Source organism: Myotis myotis, unplaced genomic scaffold, assembly GCF_014108235.1.
Source record: "Myotis myotis isolate mMyoMyo1 unplaced genomic scaffold, mMyoMyo1.p scaffold_m19_p_13, whole genome shotgun sequence".
In the NCBI taxonomy this organism is placed as follows: Eukaryota; Metazoa; Chordata; class Mammalia; order Chiroptera; family Vespertilionidae; genus Myotis; species Myotis myotis.
In genome coordinates this window covers 37,759,430-37,783,859 of record NW_023416317.1, presented here as the reverse complement: position 1 = coordinate 37,783,859, position 24,430 = coordinate 37,759,430, and the positions used below count along the sequence as shown (strand labels likewise).

The 24,430-nt window shown below is 39.5% G+C and overlaps 2 long non-coding RNA genes across 5 annotated transcripts in view; both read right to left on the bottom strand.

Annotated features, from left to right (window-relative positions):
• LOC118668657 overlaps positions 1-9,645 on the bottom strand; it is a 30,131-nt gene extending 20,486 nt beyond the window's left edge. For 3 of the 4 annotated variants that reach the window (XR_004971695.1, XR_004971697.1, XR_004971698.1), the window contains exons 1-3: positions 9,590-9,629; positions 7,925-7,994; positions 7,680-7,803 (exon numbers count right to left, since the gene is read on the bottom strand). This is a non-coding gene — a long non-coding RNA (uncharacterized LOC118668657). Of the gene's footprint in view, positions 1-7,679; positions 7,804-7,924; positions 7,995-9,589 lie in introns of all 4 variants that reach the window. The other variant, XR_004971696.1, reaches the window with a different exon arrangement.
• Positions 9,646-9,732: 87 nt separating this feature from the next.
• Positions 9,733-22,813, bottom strand: LOC118668551. Its single transcript, XR_004971682.1, has 3 exons — positions 22,726-22,813; positions 18,776-18,867; positions 9,733-9,783 (listed from the first exon to the last, which is right to left on the bottom strand). It is a non-coding gene; the product is annotated as an uncharacterized LOC118668551 (long non-coding RNA).
• Between the last annotated feature and the right edge of the window lie 1,617 nt (positions 22,814-24,430).

Here is a 24,430-nt window from a genome sequence, read left to right as displayed (position 1 = left end):
TGATCAGAGTGGGGGCAATGATCAGGGATGGGGCCAGCTGCAGGGAGGGGCTGCAGGCAGTTGGCCAACCCTGCCCCCTGGTCGAACTCCTAGTCAAACTTATGATCGAGGGGACAAATTGCATATTAGCCTTTTATTATATAGGATAATATTAAATTAAATGCCAAAAAGAAGAAACTTATCACACAGAATTTCCAGGTGTCTTAGACAGATGAAATAGAGGTTTATCCTTTAAAATTAGTGTGTGAGCCTTGAAGAGTTGGGGGGAGAAAGAAGGCATAATTCTAGGTGTAAGTTCCTCCTCTTCACAGGATAAATAGAAGAGTAGGAATGTGATTTGGCACTAAAAGAGAAGGAAATTTAGACAGATGAGTAAAAAGTAAGTCAAAAGATATGAGAAATGATGAGTGTCTACAGTGTGATTATTGAACTATTAAAGTTAGCTTCTGTCATCCTAATTTAGAGTTATTACACCAACTCTATGTCAACTCTTCTATCAATATAGACAGCCCCATAACATGGATCTTACTGGAATTCTTTAACCTTTGAGGAGGCCACTTGTAGGTGTTGTGGACCCCAAAAGCCATAACATCTTGACAGTTACCCCAACCCCTTTCTTTACAAGGGCTCTAGTAACATGCCTGTACAAGTGACTTGGTTGCAATAATGGCTAGAACCTTGTCATCTTTCTGGTACTCTTGCCTTACAGGCAAACAGTATAAAGGAAGTGATAACTTTTTATCCATTATAATTTATTCAACAAATATAAGCTGAAGTCAGACCATGTTTAGACTATTCTAATGCACTGGATATAGTGGAGAACAAGATAGGTTTCAGTTCTCATGATGCTCACATATTAGCAGGAAAGAGAAACAATAAATAAGCAATCAAATAAGTTTAACAAGGGTTAGTTTCACAATGCTGAAGAGAAGCCTTCAATAATTTCACCTTAAAGCTAATGCGAGAAGGAAACAGTCAACCATACTGATCACACTATGCCCTTTGGATGGCAATATCTTGAGCAGGTAAGTATGTGTGTATGTGAGTATATGCCTGTGTGTGTGTATTCAGTTACTGTAACAGAATCATAACTTTGCTATGAATTTCAACATCATCATACCATCTCATACCAAACCTGCTCCAGTTTTTCTGATTAGCAACCTAAGAGGCATTGGATGCGGTACTGTGCAAGATACGAGGTGAGTAGTACGTACCTCAATCCTCCATACACTCAGGATCTAGTGGTGGAAACAGGCAAGTTTATATACGTAACATAATAATAGAAGAAAAAGTGTAAGTCCTAGAAGAGAAGTAAAGTCCACCTGTCACAAAAACAGGCCAAGAGTGGTAGGGAGCTAGAAGCACAGGCACCACTTCTCCCACATTTCTGGTGCCCCAGAAAATGTCGCACTGACAGAATCAGCATCTTTCAACAGCCCCATGTTAGGGTCATTCCTCCTACTGGGTCTCTTTCCTGTCTGTAGATCTAGAATTGATCCAATAGGTAGATCTAATAGAGTCAGTAGCTAGAATAGCAAATTGGAAGTTAATGGGATTCTTCTTGGAAATTTGGTAAATCCTTCACTCCTGTTTTTATTTTTCCATCTACAAAATAAGGCAACAGATTGAAGCCAATCCTCCCTCATGTGGGGAGGAAAGGGGAAGAAAACTAACAGAGACTGGCCCCTTATTTTACAGGAGACCCTGCATTAGACCTCATATCATGTGTCACTTAATCTTCACAACATCACAGAGTTATGGAAATGACTCCACTTTGTAGTTATGTTAAAAGAGGTTGAGACCCTTGCCAAGATAAGGCAGCTGTACGAGAGTCAGGATTTGAAGGCTATCTGTCTGTGCCTAACCTCTGTGCAGCGAAGCACCCACCCACTAGAAGAATTTGAGCTCCTTATTAGAAAGGCTTATGTGGGTCCGAAACATGAGAAGCAATATCAGCCATGTGAAAAAACTCTGTCATAAATGTGAATAAAAGGCCCTCTGGGAATTTTAATTTTAGGATGTAATCACCAAGATAATATGTTTTATAAATATACAATTTAAAATAATTTTCTACTAGTAAATTTGTTTTAAGAAGTTTCCTATAATTATGTCCACGAAAAGAACACTGACAGAATTACATAACCTCTGAAATGAAGGAAGGGTATAAAGAGAACATTGTTCTGCCTGGAGGAGACGCAGTGTCTTAAACATTCACACACCAAAGCGTCTCCACAGGGGCCAACTTCTCTCCCTCCCTCTCCAGCTCCTCCCACTCTCCTGCTGTCCTGGGTCAGCAGGATTCACCTAGCTCTTCTGGCTTCCTTTTACAACCTAGCTACCCCTCCATTTTTCTCTCCTGCACTGCTGTTCAAGGACCTAGAGTATCCAACAATATAGAAAACTTGATGGCAGATGGGACCTGAATAAACACAGCCAATTACAACCTGTGTAATTATGAGCCAATTATTTCAACCCTCTGAGACTCAGTTTCTTTGGTTATATAAGGAGAACATACTATCTACCTCTGTGTGGTGATATGATGAAGGGAGGGAGGCACTTCTGATGTTTGCAGCTCAGGAAATGCTTTCCCCTTTCAGAACCAAAATTTCCAGGTAAGAACCAAAAATACTGAGCATGTCACTTCTACTTCCTGTTGTTATTCTACTTATCCTCAGTCCTACGTAGAGAGGAAAGAAGGTGGTAAGGTTTTGGTAGATGGAACACTTGTTTGCTGCTCTCAAAATTGGCAAAGGCAACCCTGGACATTTGCTACCTGAGAAAAATTTACTTTGTTGATTATGGTTAGAAGCCAACTGAGTCTTTGCTCCAATACTTGGCAGCCATATGACCTTGACAAGCAATATGTCAATCTGTAACTTGCAAATAAAACCACTACTGGCCTAGCCTCCCTCAAAAAGGGAAGGTGTGGTGTCTGATGACATCAGAGACATAAAGGCACCACCTATGCTCTAGTCATAACTTTTAAATGATTGGAACTGCCTGGGGGCAGAAATTTCAGAAGGCAAATTGGACCTGTTCCCAGTCCTGGAAAGCAAATTACTTGTACCCCTGAAGGCAAACAGTAAGTCAGAATCCAAATTCTTAATAAGACAGATGACTTCCAAACCTTTTCTCACATCTACATCAGTACAGGTTCTCCAAAGACAGTCTGAAGCTCACTTCATAATTCACAATCTCTACTTTTCTTTTATACGATGCTGGTCAATGCAGCCAATGTAATTTCAAAATCCATAGAGGAAAGAAAAATTAGCACTCCAATTACATCTTACTACACACAAAAACCTTCAAGTCAGGAGTCTTACTCATCTTTTCATCCAGTATGTAACACAGTCAGTACAAAAATAAAAGCTCAATAAAATATTGCTGAATGAGTGACTAAATGAAAATCCGTGTGTGTGTGTGTGTGTGTGTGTGTGTGTGTGTGTGTGTGTGTGGTGTGTGTGTGTCGTGGATGTCAGTGTAATAAGCTACCAAATGTACATCCTGGGAAATTTTTCAAAGTAATTAGACATTTGAGGTCTACCTAGGGCTGAACCTTTACTTCTTATAGCGCTTGTGTGAGCACTTATTACAAATTAATAAAATGTTTTAAATGAATCAAGAATTTTCATTAAGTATAGTTGACACAATTAAAGAGAAAAACAAACATTAATCATACGGCTTACTCCAACAGTTCTTCAGCTTTTCAAGCCTTAATTTCACTTCAACAAATTGTGTCCTTCCTCTATAACAAACATACAGACCTTGGCAGAGGAGCGGGTACCAATCTCGCCATTGCCAGTGGAGCATTACAACCATACCAACTACCCAGCCAGTCAGCTCGGACCTCATGTCCCTCATAAGCTTAAGGGCCTCATTGCCATAGATTTTAACACTTTTTATGAGGAAGTAAATCATGGCAATGCCAGGCCAGATATTCACATGGTACACAAGCTTTACAATGCTCAAACCCAGCATCTGTTCCAAGGAATGCTGCCTTGGATGCAATATGTGAATAGAGATGTAGCCTTCACTGTGTCTGTGTGGAGTACAAATGCCCTTTGACTATGTAGTGGAGGCACTGGCTAAATATATCTGGCCACCTTTGCATTGGAAAACTTCCCCAATGCAAAGTTTTTTTCAGAGTGATGCCTGAACCAGCACCACTGGCTACCATATCACAGCCGTTAAAGAAGGTGTTCGGCTTCCTCCAGCACTTCGTATTGATGAGACTTACATTGCTGAGTGAGAGTAGAAGCCATTCAATGACACTCACCAGTTAAAACCACTTGCCTGCATAGCAACCTGCATGTCCTGAGGTTGCTACCCACCAAGGGTCGAACCATAAGATAGAAAACCAGTCCTGTTCCCCTTAATTTTTAATTACACTTTTTTTACTTTTATTTTTCATTTACTCTTCAATGAATCAATCAAACTGTGTGTTGGTATATTCAATTTGCTCTCTTAGTGTCTGTTTTCTTCTCTGCTATTCCTCTACTGAAAAAGTAAATTCAACAGCTCATTATGTTGCAGAGGGAAGATACCAATTTCCAGCTCTCACTTATGAAATATAACATTGGGTAAGGAGTATTGCTTTTAAGAAAATGTAGGCAGAGAAGAATCAATAGAACATGAATCCTGAATGGGCTAGCTAGCCTCTGGTTGTGTAAATGTAATAGTGTCCCAATCCTCCTGTGCAACACTGAGGACTCAAATGAAATGGAGCTTATTCATTTGTTTTTATGATTGATTTGATGTTCCTAAACTCATTGCTTGATGGTACTGAAAGAGATGTAAGAATGGGATTTCAGGGAGTGTCCTTTATCCCAACAAAAACAATTAGAAACACTTTATGTAAATTTTTATCAAGTTTTCCTTTGCCAGAACCTTCAATCACTCAAGCATTTCCTTTATCACTTTGGGTCAAATCCTTAGTGGGAGTAAATATATGAGACAAAGTCCTTTCTTGCAACTCAAGTGGGGAGAAACAAACATATAAAATAATTAGATCATAGAGAAGGAGTACTTAAATTTAGCTAAGAATTAGTTATGACTTTTCAAAGGCATTCATGTCTGAGAAGTTCAAATCTCCTTATCAGCACCTCACGGAAATGACCTTAGACATGTGGCAGAAAACCTCTGACATCAATTTGATTATTTGTAAATTTGAGATGATTATACCTGCCTGACAAGGTTCATGTCAACAGAAATGATAGATGCTCATCAGAGTGTCACAGGAGTGTTACCATAGTTAATATACTCCTCTGATCTTTGCCCACAATCATCCACACAGAAGCAAGTACTTCAGAAAGTGTAGCACCTGTTCATACAGCTTCAAGCATTTGAAGAAATGAACGTATTAGCACAGTACCTAAAATTCAATATCTTGAAAAATTTAATTGCTTCTTATTTTTGTTCTAGCCTTGTGCATTTTTTTTTTTTGAAGAAATGAACCATGTTTTGTTGAGGGCAATGCTATCATATTCATCTACACAAACCCAGTCAATATGCATTGATTTGTGCTCTAACATTCATAAAACAATGGCTCAGTTTAAAAGTAATCTCTGTATTTGGGTCTATTTTATGCCACAAATGAACAACTAATAGAACTCTAGTTAATAATGGCCACATCCGAGAGAACACTAATGCAACAGCCTGACTGCAAGGAGCCTTGGAAGAAACATAATTCATGTTATATTCTCATAGCAATTTACTTTTCCCCTTACATTTTTCTGGAACCCACTGTGTATAGACTGATAAACTGGGTAATATTGGGAGATGCAAAGTATCCTTAAATAAATTCAAACAAAAACAATCACAAACTTTGATATCGCTCCCTTCCAGGGGTGAGATCTGTAACACCACTTCCTGGATAGGGGCAAGCCTGTCACTGCTTTGATCAAAGAAGTAACATTCTGTGATCTCTGAGGCTAGGTCACCAAAAGCCATGCAGTTCCGCCTGGCTCTCTCAGAATCCTTCCTGATGCTCTCCCTTGGAGCGCTCCCACTGAGAGCCCAGCCGCCTCACCACAGAGGCACCTCCACATGGAGAGGCCATGTGGATGTGCTCCTGTCAACAGCTCCAGCGGAGCCCAGCCTTTGCATCATCCTGGCCCACGTATCTGACATACAAATAAAGAAGTTTCCAAATAATTCCAGCCCCCGATCATCTGAGCCATTGCTCAGCCATTTAAGTCTTTCCAGCTGAAGCTCCAGAATTCGAAAGAAAAAAACATCCCACATACCCTGTCTGAATTCCTAACCCATGTTTGTTGTTGTACTGCATGTTGAGAAGCTTTCTTTTGCAACAATAACTGGAAACGGTGGCCCATAAATGCCATAAATGGCAGCGATTAAAATATCTAACATTTAGGCAACCTAAAGAGATATGTGTTTTCATGCTTGAAGCTATAGAGAGCTTGTCTGAATAAAAAGGGAGGTTTCTGGAGATCAAGGTTGATCTCAATACCAATAAAAGTTTTTAATGAGATGCTGGAACAACTCATTTCCATACACACACACACACACACACACACACACACACACATACCTTTGGATGCACACATAGTATTTTAACTACATTTGCTAATTTACCAGTCAAGTCAGAAAGACAAAAAATAAAAAATCAACATTTTTTGACTGTCTTGTCTTTGCCAGTTCAGTCCCATCATCTAGATATGAGAGATAAATTGGAAAGCAAAATGCACTTGAGTGGCATATGTCTAGTAACTATAATGTCAACCCTGCTATTATAAAATTACTTAAGAAATAATATCGCCCTAACCGGTTTGGCTCAGTGGATAGAGCGTCGGCCTGTGGACTGAAGGGTCCCAGGTTCAATTCCGGTCAGGGGCATGTACCTTGGTTGTGGGCACATCCCCAGTAGGGGGTGTGCAGGAGGCAGCTGATCTATGTTTCTCTCTCATCAATGTTTCTTACTCTCTATCCCTCTCCTTTCCTTTCTGTAAAAAAACAATAAAATATATTTTTAAAAAAAGAAAAAGAAATAATATCATGGGTTCTTCTCAGTGTTGTACAGGCAAATGCAAACTCTAAATTTTAAAATTTCAGATCTTAATACATATAAAGGACAAAGACCACAAAAATGTAAACTAACTAATATTCATAACTGCAAAAATCTCAGTCTTTTTTAATGAATAAAATACCTTTTCATTGTTAAAACTTTCCCATAGCCTCAGTTTAACTCAACATTTTTTTTCCTAAAAGACTTTTCATTACTAATTAACTTCCATAAAAGCAGAAGACATCTCCTTGTGCACTGAAGGTTGTAATTTTCCAAAGCTTTGACTTTTGTTTAATACCCCGTAAAGAACATTGTGTATTTTTGCTGAATTTCAAAATGCTACCATTCTATGAGGGAAAGAACTAAGTGCTAAGTGAAATGTGAAACCAAAGTCTTCCTTGGAAACATGCTCCTCTAAGAAAAAAATTAGAATGTGCCAAATATATCCCTACAAATAAAGAAAGGGCATTCTTCCTGATATCTACTCCAAGAATAACCTCCCTGGGGAGAATTTTGAAAAGATTTGAGCATTTTAAATGCCCTGAACTAAATTAGTTCATTAAAAATATGGGTGAGCAAAGTCCACTGAGGTTAAAGGGAGAAGAATAGTCAGCAATCATTTATAATAGTGCCCTGTTCAAGAATTTCAAGATACCTGATTAACAGTGGCAATTCTCATTTAGATTCATTATCTGATGGAGCAAAGTTGTTATTGATCCAGCAGTTGACCTCACTGCAGGCTTGGGGTGTGACAATAATAATTTCTCCATATACGGTGCCTGCAGTCATTGACAGGTTGAACAATGATTAGATGAAACAGATGATTAAAGAGCCAATTCCCAAAAACTCTCATTCTATTTCTATTGATGTTTCAGACTTCCCGCATGCTTCATTTCTTACCTTCTTATCCTTCCTTCTTTATTTCTTCCTTTCCTCTCTTAAAATGATTTATTAAGTTTCTGAAAAGGAACTTTAGTAGAGTTAAAATGGTCATCAAAATGGCTTGAAATCTTTTCCTCTACCCACATAGATTCAGTGACTGGGGGAATGCAAATTTAACTGGAAATGACCCGTCAGCAGGAAAAAAGAATACAAGTGTATTAACAGTTTGCATGCACAGAAGTTCACAGAAAAAAACAAAGTGAAACTCAAGCAGATAGACCCACAGGCTTATATTTACCATTTTAACAGAGGGAAGTAGGTTGGACTTTGAGGAACAATAAATTGTAGAAAGGTGACTAGGAAATATGGGGGAAACTAATGGAGGAAAAGGGTTATTTTAGTAAGGTTTGGTAGTGCAGACTCAGTGCAGAGTATACTGATAAGCGTTGCTCTTCCATTCCTGGTACAGGGCAGGAGAGGGCAAAACACTCTTCTTATATCTTTTGGTTCTCATTTGCCTTCCACTTAAAATAATCCTTGTGCCAAAATGGCATATTTGGGGTTGAAAAAATCTGGACCCCTTCAAAATTCTTACTTTCACTTCAACATACATATCTTAATAATAGTGACTAAGAATGTCTCCTATATCCACTATATAAAATGGCAATTTAACACAAGGGGGGGAAACTTGACCAAATGGTTGGTTTAAAAGACTATAATTTTCATGAATAATGGAATGTAGACAGGAAATCAATGCTTTCAGAACTTTTTCTACTAAAAATTCATGAAATGTCTGAGAGCAATAGGCTTGAGCTACATCAACACAAAGCTGAAACATTTGGAGGAGAAGAACAAAATGCAAGCAATTATCCAGATACCTTGTCTACACAAAATTCAGCCATCCAGATGTTTGCTTTTCCTAGACCAAACATCTAAATGATTGATGGAATTCCCCTCATTTATGCTTGTGTATGTGAACATCCCTTACCTACTCTTATTTTAACAATGAGCACATCCCCTGAAGTGGGACACTAATCTGTCTCTTCTACCCCACTCTTTTTCTTCTTTTAATTCATGTGTATTTTTGTAAAGAACCAGTTAAAGAAAAAAAAGTAAATTGTATCTTCTTATTTTGGAGTACAGTAACTATAGAACAATGGCTGCGTGGTTTGAATTTTCCTTGCAGCATCTAGCACACCAGGTGTAGTCAATAAACATTAAGCCATCAAATAAATCAGAATTCCAAGCTGTGGCCGGCATTGAAGAATATGTTATAGTTAGTTGCTTTTGCAGTGGGGTGAATTTTTAAAAAAAAAAAGTCAATTGATTTGCTTTTCTCAAACCTTAATGTGCATACAAATCTCCTGGGGATGTTGTTAAAATGCAGATTCTGATTCAATAGGTCTGGGTTGAGGCATTAGACATTGCGTTTCCATCAAACTCCCAAGTTACACTGATGTTGCTGGTCCAAGCTGAGTGGCAGGCAGGTTTATTATTGCCAAGGAAAAAAGACTAAATCTGCCCCTTCACCAAATCTAAAGACTGTCCATTGTAAATAATAGTCCAAATATATTTAACTAGAGTCCCAGTGCATGAATTCATACATGAGTGGGGTCCCTCAGGGTGCCCTGTGGGGATTGGGCCCCCGCTCTCATCCACCTTGGCCTGGCGCCACCCACTCACCTGCTCCACCATCCCGCCGCAGTCCCGCTCTAGTCGGGGCCCATCGGGGCCAGCAGTGCCTCCACTGCCACCCGCTGCCAGCGCTGCTTTGCCGATGCCCACCATGTTCCGTGCCACGCCCTGGTGGTCAGCGCATGTCATAGCAAGCAGTCAAACTCTCACTCTCCCAGTTGAACTCCTGGTCGAATGACCACCTGAGGGGACAATTTGCATATTAGGCTTTTATTATATAAGATTATTAAAGGACATTTTTTAAAATATGTTTTATTGATGTTTTTCCAGAGAGGAAGGGAGAAGGATAGAGAGAAACATCAATGAGAAAGAAGTATCAATCAGCTGCCTCCTGCACACTCCCTACTGGGTATGTGCCTGAAACCAAGGTACATGCCCTTGGCCGGAATCGAACCTGGGATCCTTGAGTCTGCAGGCCAATGCTCTATCCACTGAGCCAAACCGGTTAGGGCTTAAAGGACATTTTTAATAAAACATCACTTTTTTTAAGTCTGGAATTTTTTTAATAAATCTAAACCATCAAGAAACTCTCAAAATAGATTCTGTAATCCAAAATTAAAAGGGCTAATTCCCTGAGGAAAAAAAAATGGTTTACAAAATACTAATCAGATAAGAGTTAATTGGAGGAAATAGCCAAAATAATAAGAATAATTTTAAAACTAGAAGTAAAAATATAAACCAACAGTTACTTTAGTACAGGTCTTGAAATTACCTCCCCTACCCCACCCACAAAAAACAAACAAAACAAAACAAACAAACAAACAAAAACAAACCTCAGTCTTTTAGGCCTACTTATAATAAGAAAAATGGAATTATAAAATAGTTACAAGTCTAAAATAATAAACATCATAAACGCATTCATGATTTCAATGGATTAACAGACTGAATGGCAAATTTTGAGAAAATCTTTATGATTCCAAATTATATAAAGTGATTTCTTAAATTGTTCCCTTTACCATTCTACCACAATCATCAGGTAGTGTTTCAGACAGAAAAATATATATATTCATTTAATCAGCATTTGACTCAATCACTTTGGGAAAACACTGTGCTTGGCACTCTCCAGAGTTGCAGTGCTGATCTGACCTGGATTCTATGATGGGCCTTGTAGTGTAATAGGGAGGAAATATGCAAGCATAAATAACTACAATATAAATTTAAAGTGTAATTGACAAAGCCCTTGGAACTAGGAGGCAAAACTGTGAATCAAATCCAGCTGGTTGGAATGCCATTTTCAAATCAGCTTCTGATTTATTCAATCCTGAAATTAAAACAATTACTTACTTGGCTATATCTTCACAAAGAAGAAAAGAAATTCTATATTTGCATGCTTCTTTTAGAGCATCACTTTGTCATGCAGGGAATACTGATTTTGTGTACATGCTAATGTAAATCAGATGTCAGTTGGGTATCCCTCATCTCTTTGGAGATCTCAGAATAACTGTCTTTAGCTCTCAGCAACTCCATGACCTAATAGAAGGCCAAAGTATGGCTCTAAAGTTTCTGCAAATTTCTATGGTTCAATTTCTCATGGCCTCCTTTGCCTTCTGGGCTTATGGTTTCTCTGTAACACACTACATTAACCTCGTCACAAATGAGGCTCAGCTTACCCAAAACAGGTATACTTTCCCAAGTTCTTAAAAAATTTTGAAAATTTTTATGAGGAAATGGGAAGAAATTACTTCAGAGCAAAGCAAACAATACTTGCAATTAAACTATTGTGTTTTTTAAATATTTGTTGTTTCTCCAACCTGTGAACTTTCACTGGCCCCCATCTTCTAACCATCTTTTGGCTCTTCACCCTTACTCCTCCTCCCTTCTCTTTCCTCTTTCCATCTTCTCACCACCTCTCTACTGGGTATGTGACCACAAAATTCTTTCCTCTATGCTCATAAAAAAGTAACTTTCCTCTTGCCCTAACTTCTTGGTATCACCTAATATCCTTAACTATGATATACCAGAAGAGCTTGGAATGTGTGTATGTGGGGGGGTGGGGGGGAGACTCTATTCCAATCTTTACCTATGAAGATAGAGCATGCTTTCAAGGGAATCCAGGTGAAAATAACATTCTGTGCCTCATTAAGCAATTAAATAGCTCAATTAGAAGGTACTTGCATTTGCTCAAAAAGAAATGATGGCAACTTGGACTAGGGTGGTGGCAGTGAAAATAGGGGGAAAAAATGGACCAATACAAGAGATCATTAGGAGTTAGAAGCCACAGGTATTGGCGCTTGATTGAGCAGGTGGGGATGGAAAGGAACAATCAAATTCAACCCCTATTTCTCTGGCTTAGGCAGCTGGAGAGTTGGTGGTCCCATTTATAAAGATAGCGAGTCTTAGGAGGGAGCAAGTTCAGGAGCATGATGAGATTGGCTTTGGAAATTTTGAACATAAAGTGCCCATGAAACAACTTCTGGGAGATGCCTCCTAGACAGTCGCATGTGTGAATTTGGCACTCAGAGGGACAGTGACAGTGAATACAGGCTCAGGCTTTGGATTCAGAAATATCTGGCTCCAAGTCCTAGCTCTGCTATTTAAGAGGTGTGTCCCTTGGGCAAGCTACTGAAACTCTCCATGCCTCAGTTTCTTCATCTGTACAAGGATTACTATTATACTTCTACTAGAGGTGCATAAAATTCATGCACTCAGGGGATCCCTCAGCCAGGTGCACCCTCTTGCAGTCCAGGAGCCCTCGGGGGATGTCCGACTGACAGCTTATATACCAGAGATAACATATATGAAGCTTTCAGTTCAGCTTAATAAAAATAAGTAATTCAAAAGCTGTCAGTCGGACATCCTTAGCTCTGCTGTGGAGGCGGGAGAGGCTTCCGCCACCGCCGCTGTGCTTGCCACCCATAAGCCCAGCTTCTAGCTGAGCAGTGCTCCCCCTGTGGGAGAGCACTGACCACCAGAGGGCAGCTCCTGCATTGAGCGTCTATCCCCTGGTGGTCAGTGAGCATCATAGCAACCAGTCATTCTGCTGTTGGGCTGAAACTGGCTCTCCAACATCCCCCAAGGGGTCCCAGATTGCAAGAGGATGCAGGCCAGGCTGAGGGACCCCACCAGTGCATGATTGGGGTCGGGGAAGGACGCAGGAGGTTGGCCAGCCAGGAAGGGACTGCAGGAGGGCTCCAGGGTGTGTCCGGCCCGTCTCACTCAGTCCCGATCGGCTGGACCCCAGCAGCAAACTAACCTACCGGTCAGAGCGTCTGCCCCCTGGTGGTCAGTGCACATCATAGCGAGTGGTTGAGTGGCCTTAGCATTCATTAGCATATTACTCTTTGATTGGTTGAATATGCTAAGTGTCTGGCCAGCCAGACAACCATACACTTAGCATATTAGGCTTTTATTATATAGGATTTTGTGAAGCTATCTCAGAATACCAGAGATAACATATATGAAGCTCTCAGTGCAGCTTAATAAAAATAAGTAATTCAAAAATATTTATTCAGTACCTCCTATGTACCAGATACTGCTCTATAAATATATATGCACTCATTTAATCTTCACAATCTTATATCATTGATACTATTATCTCCATGTTAAAGACGAGGAAACAAATGCAGAGAAACTCACAAAGCAGGAAATGACTGATCTGAATCCCAGCAGTTTGGCTCCAGACTCTACATGCTTAACCACAGCACTGAAATTTCTCTTAATGATGTTAGCTAAAATCCTAATTACAACTTTGGAAGTCACCAGAACATAATGTGTGAGCATGTGGGTAATTAAATATTGATTATATTAATCACTTAATTTTATTGAGTGCTTATTCTTTTAAGACATATTAAGTGTTTTATATAGATATCTCCTTAAATTTCCTCAATGTTCTATGAAGTAGATATTATTTCTCTCATTTTGAAGATGAGAAAACTGAGACAGGAAGAGGTTACTGGAGAGTAGCCTGCCCAATGTCACAGAGATATAAAGTAATGGGGTCAGACACAAACTCAGACAACTTAACTCTCACATCTTAAAATTGATGAAATATTGAAGTGGCTAAGGATATGTAGAGATGAGACAAAAGCAAAAGAAAGAGGTATGAGAAATGCATCATTCCATTATCCTTTTAAGAAATCTTTTTTAAATATAAGCAATCACCTTTCATTCATAGCCAAAGGGGACTGGTAAATATCATCCACCCAGCACATTGCCTGTCCCTGGCCTGAAGCACCTGGTCACTATCATCACACATGCATTTGTCCCAGCAGATGTAAACCCTGCCATGGCAGGAACCCCTCCCTCATCACTAATTCCCCTCTAACATCCAGTGTCTTTTATAGGACCTTTTAAATGTTTGCTGAATTAAATTGACAAAAAGTGTTAAGAAGATGGAAAGCAGGGAAAAGAGGCACAGAAAAAAAGGCAGGAGAAGGAGAAAGGAAGAAGCGGTTAAGAGAAAGCTTCATGCCCTGTCTTCCCAGTCTGAACAGGGGAAAATCTAGAGTAAACGAGGATGAGAAGTGACATTTCCAGATCATTCTGCCACCTGGTAGGTATGGCAAATCAGGAAGGTCTTCAAAGAGGAGGTGATAAAGCAGCAAAGTCTGGAAGAAAGAAAAAGAGCTGGGGCTGGAAGGAAGGAGGGGACTCCAAGGCATATTTGAGAAGCCACTCTTTATTTCTTAATAAATGGAATAGTACGGCTAAAAACTCAACAGGGCCTATGATGAAGAATTGTGTGTGCCATCCAAAGGCTTCTAGGCTTTAGCCTGTACAGTAAAGGGTCTCAAACTCAAAAGCTTAAAGAAGCCAGGGAGGTAAAATCAATAAAAGATTACGGGGCTTCTGTGAGGTTCGAGAGCACTTGCCCTGTCTATAGAAACAGCCTCCACTCAGCTTCAGCTTTCTGGTGCCATTCTGGAATGCAGACCCACTGTGGCCAGATCTTCAATTCTCCAAGAGAAGCCAGAAATCTACATTTTTGTGTAAAACAGCCCTAGTTTTAGTACTGGCAACCTCCTCACAGACAGAGGAGAATCATTCAATGTCTTTAAGTGAAGAAGGAAGAGCGTCAAATTTTCATTTCATAAAGACTACTTGTGCATCCATAGGAGAGTTGACTGTAAAGACCTACTACTAGCCACCTACTAGTAGTAGCCAGCACTAGTCTATTTGTCTGATGGGCCTCAAAAAGCCTAACCTAATGATACTGTTGGAGAAAAAAATAGTTTATATGTAAGAAGTATTTAGGCAGTAGAAGGACTAGACTTGTAAACTGAATGGAAGTAGGGAATAATAATAAGAGAGAACGGTGTTGAATGGAAAAGCTGAGTCCACTCTTAGACATATTAATTGTGAAATTCTTATGAAATATCCAACAGGTAATAAGTACCACTATCAACATAAAATTACAAAAATCATGTAGCAACTTGAAAAAGTTAGCATGCAGTGATATCAAGTGAGACAATGACTACAAATATATATTTGTGCCATGATTACAAAAATATCCAATGATATACAAATTATATTTGCATACAAAGGCTGAGTATAACTTTGAAAAATAAAAAATGGTTTAATCTGTTGAAATGACAGGGTTTTAATAAAGTTTTCCTTTTCCTTTATTTTATCATGACCTTGTAAAAACTGTTTTGTGTTGCAAATAATAAAAATATGGCCAATAGTTTCTGTGGGAGTTAAGACAAGTTTGTCATAAACTAAAGAATGTAGGGAAGGCTTGCTGGAGGAGGTGAGGTTTAACCAAGGCCCCGAAGGAGTGGAAAGTAATTGTTGCCTCAAGATGAATGTTTCCCTTGCTTATGCATGAGAAGCTGAACTACTTCCACGAAAAAAGACACAATTCTACTCTATAAAATGGCAAAGGGTGAACAAACTATTTGCAACCTTGAAACTGATCTGATTTGTATCTAAAAATCCACTCTGATTTTTCTAAAGATAAACCCATAGTTTTTATTTAAAAGATGGCTTGATAGAATAGAATTTTCAGGACCCTAGAAATCAGAACAACTGGAGAAAGCATAGGTTCAGCCATTAATTAATTAGCTGTTGATGCTATCAAGTCACTCTTTCTCTCTGGGCCTCCATTTTTCTTTTGTAAAGTGGGCCAGTTGAGTTAGTTGATCTCTTAAGTTTCTATCTAATAATAAAATGTATTTTTCTCTGTTAAGTGTATATTATTCAGCCTGGCCAGTGTTGCTCAGTGGTTGAGCATCAACCTATGAAGCAGGTGGTCACTGTTCAATTCCTAGCCAGGGTACACACTGGAATTGTGGGGAATACAGAAAGTAGTCAATCAATGGTTCTCTCTCATCATTGACATTTCTATCTCTCTCTCTCCCTCTCTCTTCCTCTCTAATATCAATTAAAATATATATTTTAAAGAGTATATTATTTAGATTCTTCACATATAGCTTACAGCTTATGAAATTATTGACACACCCTGTTTTGGTTTTCATTGTATCCTTGATTAAATGAATATATATATATATATTTTAATATATTTTATTGATTTTTTACAGAGAGGAAGGGAGAGGGCTAGACAGTTAGAAACATTGATGAGAGCAAAACATCGATCAGCTGCCTCCTGCATATCTCCTACTGGGGATATGCCCACAACCAAGGTACATGCCCTTGACCGGAATCGAACCTGAGACCCTTCAGTCTGCAGGCCGACACTCTATCCTCTGAGCCAAACTGGTTAGGGCTAAATGAGTATATTTTTAAGATCATCCATGCCTTTCTACCAAATGGGTTCATCACTCAGGAGCAGCCAACCTAAAAGAACAGTGGAATGATCTATTAAAGGCTCAGCTAAAGTGCTGGCTGAAGAACAACACACTAAGGATTTGTGTGTCCAGGATGCAGTATATGTGCCACACCAATAATTAACACATGGTACTATGTCTCTAATAACTTGAATACAAAGGTACAAGAACAAAGATATACAAACAGAAGTGTCCCCTCTCACCATCATACTCAATCATTCACTTGTGGTATTTGTGCTTCCTTTCCCAAAACCCTAGGCTCTGTTGGGTTACAGGTCCCAATTCCCAGAGGAGAGGAACACTTTTACCAGAGAGAGAATGGTGACTTCATTGAACTAGAAGCCATATCTACAAATAGTATAGTTTGACCTCTTCATGACAGTGGCAGTCAAAGAAAAGTTACTATGTTGGCTGAGATAATCAACCTTGATTATTGTAAGAAGTTAGGTTGCTTCTCAGAATGTGGTCAGAGGAACATGCCTATGAATACAGGATATTCACTATGTTATGTCTTAGTATTTCCATGCCCAGTAATAACTGTCATTGGCCAACTGTTATAACCACAATCCAATAATATCCAGGAACCAAAAGGCTTAGAATCCTCAGAATGAAAATCTAGGCAAGTGGATCATGGGAAGTGCTGGCAGAGGGTGAGGGAAATCGACAATGAATGGTGGAGGACAGAGATGATAAATATCCCTGACAGCCTCAGGACCAGCTGTAGCAGCAAGGATTGTAGTTGCTTTTCACTGACACTCTTGCCCTGTCTCTTCTAGAAAAATGCAACTTCAAGGTGATTCTAACTGGTTGGACTTTTACTTCTGCTTTCCAGGAAGATGTAATATCCTCTTGTTCTAACAACAACAACCAAAAATGTTCTCATATTTTAGTTGCAAACCAGATATAATTGGAGGGCATAAATGGATCTTAATATGCAAGGGGGAGATTGTAAGACATCTTTTTGTAACTTTTCAGATTGTTTTGGCATCACAGACTCTGCCACTACAACCAGCCCCATGAATTTTTGCTACCTGCAGCCAACCAGCCATACTTGAGTCTCTGTCTTCTCCTCACACTTTCTGACTCAGATTTAGATGAAATAAAACATCAAGGACATTGGTTTTGGCTTCTGAGAAGTTGCTGAAGATGCTGGATAGTACAAACCGATAGTGCTGAGGGACAAACTTTGACCAGTGAGCGGTAAGAGATGGGAGAGAGCTTGGCAGATGAATTCCCTTCCCCTGACTCACTCCAGTGGAAAATTCTGAATCATGATTACACCAAGCAGCCTGGCCAACTGGGTTGACCTGCTAAGTGACCTCTTATCTTTTTCAGCTTCTTGTGAAGTAACAGCCAGGACATTACCTTGCGTTGCATTGCATACCATCCTTCTCTGCCCCATTTCCCTTTTCTCTCACTCTTGCTGTCCTGGACTTATATCTCAGATAAAGCATCAGTACTTAGTCCTTGCCTCAGAATCTATTTTCTAGGAAACTCAACTTAAACAACTACATTATCCAGATTGTTTTCAAGTTAAATGTGACCATGGCACTGAATTCCAACCAATGGAATGATACATTTTTCCAATATCCAGTTAATAGGTCCTCTTTAAAAGTCATTCTCGTTGCATCACCCTTCAACTCCTCTCCTCACACCTCCAGGAAAAAAAAAAAGCCAAATGATCCAAACTAGCAGATGTTCATCTACGTAAACATCTTGTGCTGGTTTTACTAGCAAAGACTACATTCCTAGGAATGCAAGAAAAACTAAGCCAGATGCAACCATTGAAACTAACAGACTTTATTTCTATCCTACATGTTACCCACGAATGAGAACAATTATTCTCTAAAAAGTAGAAAAGTCCCCATGGGAGGAATACTTCATTTTTTTATATTATAGTAGATGGCGCCCTCTAATCTTAACAACTCAGGAGGACACTATTGTGCATTACCATGTCTCCCATTTGCAATCACTGCTCAATCTCTTATACAAACAACTCAAATATTTCCACCCAATTCATTCTCTTTCTCCCTCCTGGTACCCACATAATCACTCCCTAAAGGTAAGGCAGTGATAGAGTGGAAATAGTAAAGTTCCTGCCTTTCTCTCCCGGCACTGTATTCAGTAAGAAAGGAACAGATGCTGGGTCAGTCATGTGCTGAGAATAGATAACAGCAACAGCAGAGAGGCTGCTAAGAGAGACACAATCCAAACCAATGCCCAGGGAGGAAGTGAGTCAGGAACGCTGGTTGGAGTCAACACCTGTGGCTTCTTGCAGGGGGAAGAAATAGTCCCTAGCAAAATCTTGGCCTCATTAATGGGACTTCTTAGATGGAGAAAAAAAATGTTACGTTGTCTTTATTTGTATACTCAACAGATATTTACTGAGAACTTATGTACACCAGGTGCAGTCACTAGAAACACTGCAGTGTGCAAGATGATTACATACCCGTTCTGATGGAGCTTGTGGTCTAGTCTAGAAACTCAGATTAGGCTTTCAGCAAGTCAAAGGTTTCAGCGGATTCATTCCCACCTGCTTTCCTGAGAAAAATGAATTGCAAGAGAAGTGATTTTTAGTATTTTACACATCACTTATAAAACTTCTAAAGGGTCCTCTCATGGCTTAAGATATAAATCTCAAGACTCTGGCTTCTGAGCTAAAAATCAGAACATGAGTTCTGATAAACAGTCATTCCTACCATCTATCTAGGTTCTTTTCTCTCCTAAGATCTTTAAATACATTATTTACTAGTAATTCGCTTCCATAAGTTAAGTATTAGAGCCTCAGAGAGGTTAAATAAAGTCACATACCTCTTCTTCCACTATTTATTTATTTATTTATTTATTTATCAGTCATCCACAAATATACATATTTCTTTGGCACCCACTGAATAGGCTGGGGCATAACTATTAAGTATTCCCACATTTATCAAATATCCACTAAATTTTTTGTTCATGCACTATAAATCTGTGTGTGTGTGTGTGTGTGTGTGTGTGTGTGTGTGTGTGTTGTGTATTGTTTTAGGCTTGGAAGAGAAAAAATGAACAAGAGATTCTCCCACTCACTCAAGAAAAGGCACCTGCTCTCATAGAGTTTGCCTCCTGGAAGGTGAAAAAAGGTTAAAAAACGTTTTAATGAGTAAAATAATGCTTATTAGATAGTGAAAGATACAAAAGGAAAAAAATAAAGCAGGGGAGGGGGAAAGGAAATATCCAGGTGGAAGGTACAATTTTAGATAGGGAAGCCTAAAAAGGACTGACTGAGAAATGACAGGTGAGTAAACACCTGAGAAGGTGAGGAGGTGAGCCATGTGCATATCCAGGAGGAAAGCAGACCATGTGAGGTTGCATAAGTGCAAAAATTCTGTGTTAAGAGCATGCTGGCCTGTCTGACTTACAGCAATGAGGCCAGTGGGTTGCAGTGCAAGAAACCAGGGGGAGAGTAGTAAGAAAAAAGATCAAAAAAAGGAAAGATGAAAAATCATGTAAAAACTTTGGCTTTACTCAGTCATTGTAAGAATTCTGGCTTTTATTCAAAGTACAATGGAAAACTATAGGAGAATGCTGAGGGTTGGAAAGATATTCTCTGGCTTATATTTTAACACACTCACTCTGAGAATAGAATAAAGAGTTAAAGGCAGAAGCAATGAGACCAGGATGCTCTTAACAGTGATCCAAGGGAGAGCTATCTGTGGCTTAAACCAGAGCGGTAGTGGTGGAGGTGCTGAGACATAGCCAGGTTCTCCATATATTGTGAACATGGAGCCAACAAGATTTTCTGACAGATAAAGATGGATTGTGAGACATGGAAGGAAGTCAGAGATGACCTCAACGTTTTTGAACTGTTCAGTGGGAAGAACTGACTGTCATTTACTGACATGAGAAGACAACAGGACAGAATCCCTAACCTCAGAATCCATGAAGACTATAAACTATAGCTCATGCTAGTTCCACATGAACTGTAATCTAAAAGCACAATTTATATTAAAAAAAAAATAACAACAAGGAAAAAGCAAGCAAAGGAAAACCAAATAAGGAGGGAGGAATACTTATTTTCATTAGTAAAAAAGTATATCGGATTCTCACAGCCAGCTGGCCTGGAGGTCAAATCCCCCTAGTATTAACTACAACAATCAAGGCTCAACTACAGGAGGACTGCACACAAAGACCACTAGGGGGTGCACCAAGAAAGCATAAAAAATGCGGAGACAAAGAAACAGGACAAAACTGTCAATGGAGGATATTCAGTTCAGAACCACACTTTTAAGGTCTCTCAAGAACTGTCTAGAAGCCGCTGATAAACTTAATGAGATCCTCAACAAATCTAATGAGACCCTCGATGTTATGATAAAGAACCAACTAGAAATTAAACATACACGGACTGAAATAACGAATATTATACAGACTCCCAACAGCAGACCAGAGGACCGCAAGAATCAAGGCAAAGATTTGAAATGCGAAGAAGCTAAAAACACCCAACCAGAAAAGCAAAATGAAAAAAGAATCCGAAAATATGAAGACAGTGTAAGGAGCCTCTGGGACAGCTTCAAGCGTACCAACATCAGAATTATAGGGGTGCCAGAAGATGAGAGAGAGCAAGATATTGAAAACCTATTTGAAGAAATAATGACAGAAAACTTTCCCTACCTGGTGAAAGAAATAGACTTACAAGTCCAGGAAGCACGGAGAACCCCAAACAAAAGGAATCCAAAGAGGACCACACCAAGACACATCATAATTAAAATGCCAAGAGCAAAAGACAAAGAGAGAATCTTAAAAGCAGCAAGAGAAAGAAACTCAGTTACCTACAAGGGAATACCCATACGACTGTCAGCTGATTTCTCAACAGAAACTTTGCAGGCCAGAAGGGAGTGGCAAGAAATATTCAAAGTGATGAAAAGCAAGAACCTACAACCAAGATTACTTTATCCAGCAAAGCTATCATTCAGAACTGAAGGTCAGATAAAGAGCTTCACAGATAAGGAAAAGCTAAAGGAGTTCATCACCACCAAACCAGTATTATATGAAATGCTGAAAGGTATCCTTTAAGAAGAGGAAGAAGAAGAAAAAGGTAAAGATACAAATTATGAACAACAAACATGCATCTATCAACAAGTGAATCTAAGAATCAAGTGAATAAATAATCTGGTGATCATAATAGAATCAGGGACATAGAAAGGGAATGGACTGACTATTCTTGGGGGGGAAAGGGGTGTGGGAGATTTGGGAAGAGACTGGACAAAAATCGTGCACCTATGGATGAGGACAGTGGGTGGGGAATGAGGGCGGATGGTGGGGCGGGAGATGGGAGGAGGGGAGTTATGGGGGGAATAAAGAGGAACAAATGTAATAATCTGAACAATAAAGATTTAATTAAGAAAAAAAAATAAAAAAATAAAGCAACCGAGAACTTATCAAAGGTTTTGGGATACTTCTTCTAAAGCAGCTTTAGCAGGATAGCTAAAATAGTGCTTTGAAGGAAAGTTATGCTATCCTTGCTTACATTAAAAGAAAGAAAAAAAAAGTATATCAAGCCTTCATCAACCCTACCATTCTACATTCCTTTCTCTGTCCCTGGATACTGCCTTATTTCACCAATCTGGTTTTCTTAGTTTGGTTTCCCCCGAAAGCTGAGTCTTCAACAAGCATTTGGGTGTGCAGAGGTTATTTTGGAAGCAGTTTTCAGGGAGCAGGAGAATGGGAAAGTGAATGTAAAAGAGGGAAGGAAGGAAGGAAAACCAGTGCAGAGATGTGCTTGAGCTGGTTAGCACCATGGGCAACTGAGGCTCAGTTCCAGTAGGGGCTCTCTCCACAACCATGTAGAATGCATCTCAGAATTGTCCCTGTGACATTTTCTAGGACATTTTCCACTGACTCCCAGCTTCCCTTCGTTGAGACCTGCAAACACAGACACTGATTCCCCGACGCTGGTGGGTTATATCTGTGGTGCTGAGCAAACTTTCTAGGCATCAAAGAAAGATCTGAAGCCAAAAAAGCAGAAAGCCATCATAGTAGACACTTGAGGTGGAACTGTCTATCCCACTTGACCTTAAATCAGGTGGGAAAGTGGTGATATGCAGTGCTGGTCACCACAGATGACTGCTGCACTGGGTTACATGTACTTCTCTGTGCCTGGCCTGTGCCTTCACCTCTCCAAATTTTGCTTGTCCTGTGTTCAGTCCCATGACCACTGTACCCCCAAACACCTACTCCTTCCTCTCTGGCTATGATTATGACCAGCAATCAAAGTCCTGGTGAAATCTCACTTCTCAACAAAACCCAGGACTATTTCCAGTTAGAAGCCTCCAACTCTTAATGCCCACAGCATGAACACCACTATCTTTGGACCCTTAATTCCAATACCTAAAGGACAATTAAATCTTTACATATGTGCTTTACCTTGCCAAGTAGATCGTATATACTTGAGGACTACAGTTCTTTGCATGTATTCTACTGATCAATCCTAATTCATACGGGTGCTTTTGGCTTTCTCTAGAGGCAAAAAGGGACAAAGAGAGCAACTAATGTAGCTGGCTGCAATGACTGCTACCATCCCAAGTTAGCTCAAAAAGTCACTATAAATGAGGTTCATTTATTCTCCCAAAAGTGATGGGTCAGAACAGGCAATTCCATGTATATAAACACTTGGCATATTTACACTTCTTGAAAATCTCTAAGAATTCTCAAGCCAAAATTTTTTAAAACAAACCCTTTTGACATAGCAAAGAGGGGTCGGACTTGAAATAGTGCTAGATTCATTTACAGAAGGAATACATCTTTCTGCTAATTAAAATGTCAGGTATAAGTGGAACAGAGGCAAAGGCCAGAAAACTTCATTCTTCATAGATGAGGCTTTGCAAATGAAAGACTCTGTCAGCACAAGAAGCATGGGTATAATAGCTGGTTCTTCCCTCAGAAAGACAGTGGCATCAGGCATAACCGGAAATAGTATATGCAGCCTGATAGAGGAATGGGGTGAAGTGGCAGGGAGGGAGCCAGTCCCTCGAGCATATTAAAAGCAACCCTGGATGTGATATGGCTTGGTGGTTATATGATTTTTAATATCCTTATCAGTTAGAGGTACATACTGATATACTTATGTATAAAATACTATGAGTCTAGAGTTTGCTTTAAAATGTCAGTTAAAAAGAACCACAAAATGTTGATATTTGTTAAAAGCAGCTCATGTTTACATGGGTAAAATCTCTCTATTTTGTGTGTTTGTACATTTTCAGTATAAAATACTCTTAAAAGAGCTACATACTGGGTCAGAAAGTTGTATACAGCTGAGGTACCAAGCTGTGAGCCTCTCACTGTAGCAGCTGCTACAGCACCAATAAATAGAAAATTCATGAACCTTTATTGCTCATCGTCACTGAGGCATTGCTGCATGGAGTGAGAAGGTTCCTCTTACTGAAGGAAGGAGAGTCCCAGTGCAGCCGAAAATATGACTGCAGTCTTTGTTCTCTGCACAAACCTCTCTCAGATGCCTCCCCAGGCTCCCTCTCCCTCTCAGCATAGTTGACAGAATATCAGAGTCACAAAGCCCCTTGGTCTTTACCACACCTGCAGCTTCAAGTATCTTACTGACCACAACATTCATTTTCTCGTTGACCAATTCATGTTCATCTAATTCTACTATTTTAACACATTTCATTCCTATCCAAACACATGTACATGTCCACCGCCAACATAACACTTCCCATTCATACCATTTAAGCTACTAATGTTTTCCATGATATCATGAATATCTCCCCTACTTAGTAATAGCTGCACCCCACCACCTATTGTTTGTCATTGTACATTTATTTTCCCCTTAAAAATGAACCCACATCTACATGGGTTCAAACCCTTATCTCCAACGAGTGTGTCCTTCACTACCCAACAACCACATGAGACCCAGCCCAGTGCCAGGCTAGCTCTTAGTAAACAGTCCTCAGTTTTACTTATTGAGTTACTAACTAAACACTGGGATTTAAGCACGAAAACTTCACTCGTTCATCCAATAAACAACTGTTAAGTACTTATTATGTGCCATGTCCTTGATCTACAAAAATAAATCAATTAGGTACCAACCTTGAAAAAGGTCAAAGCCTAATAGCGG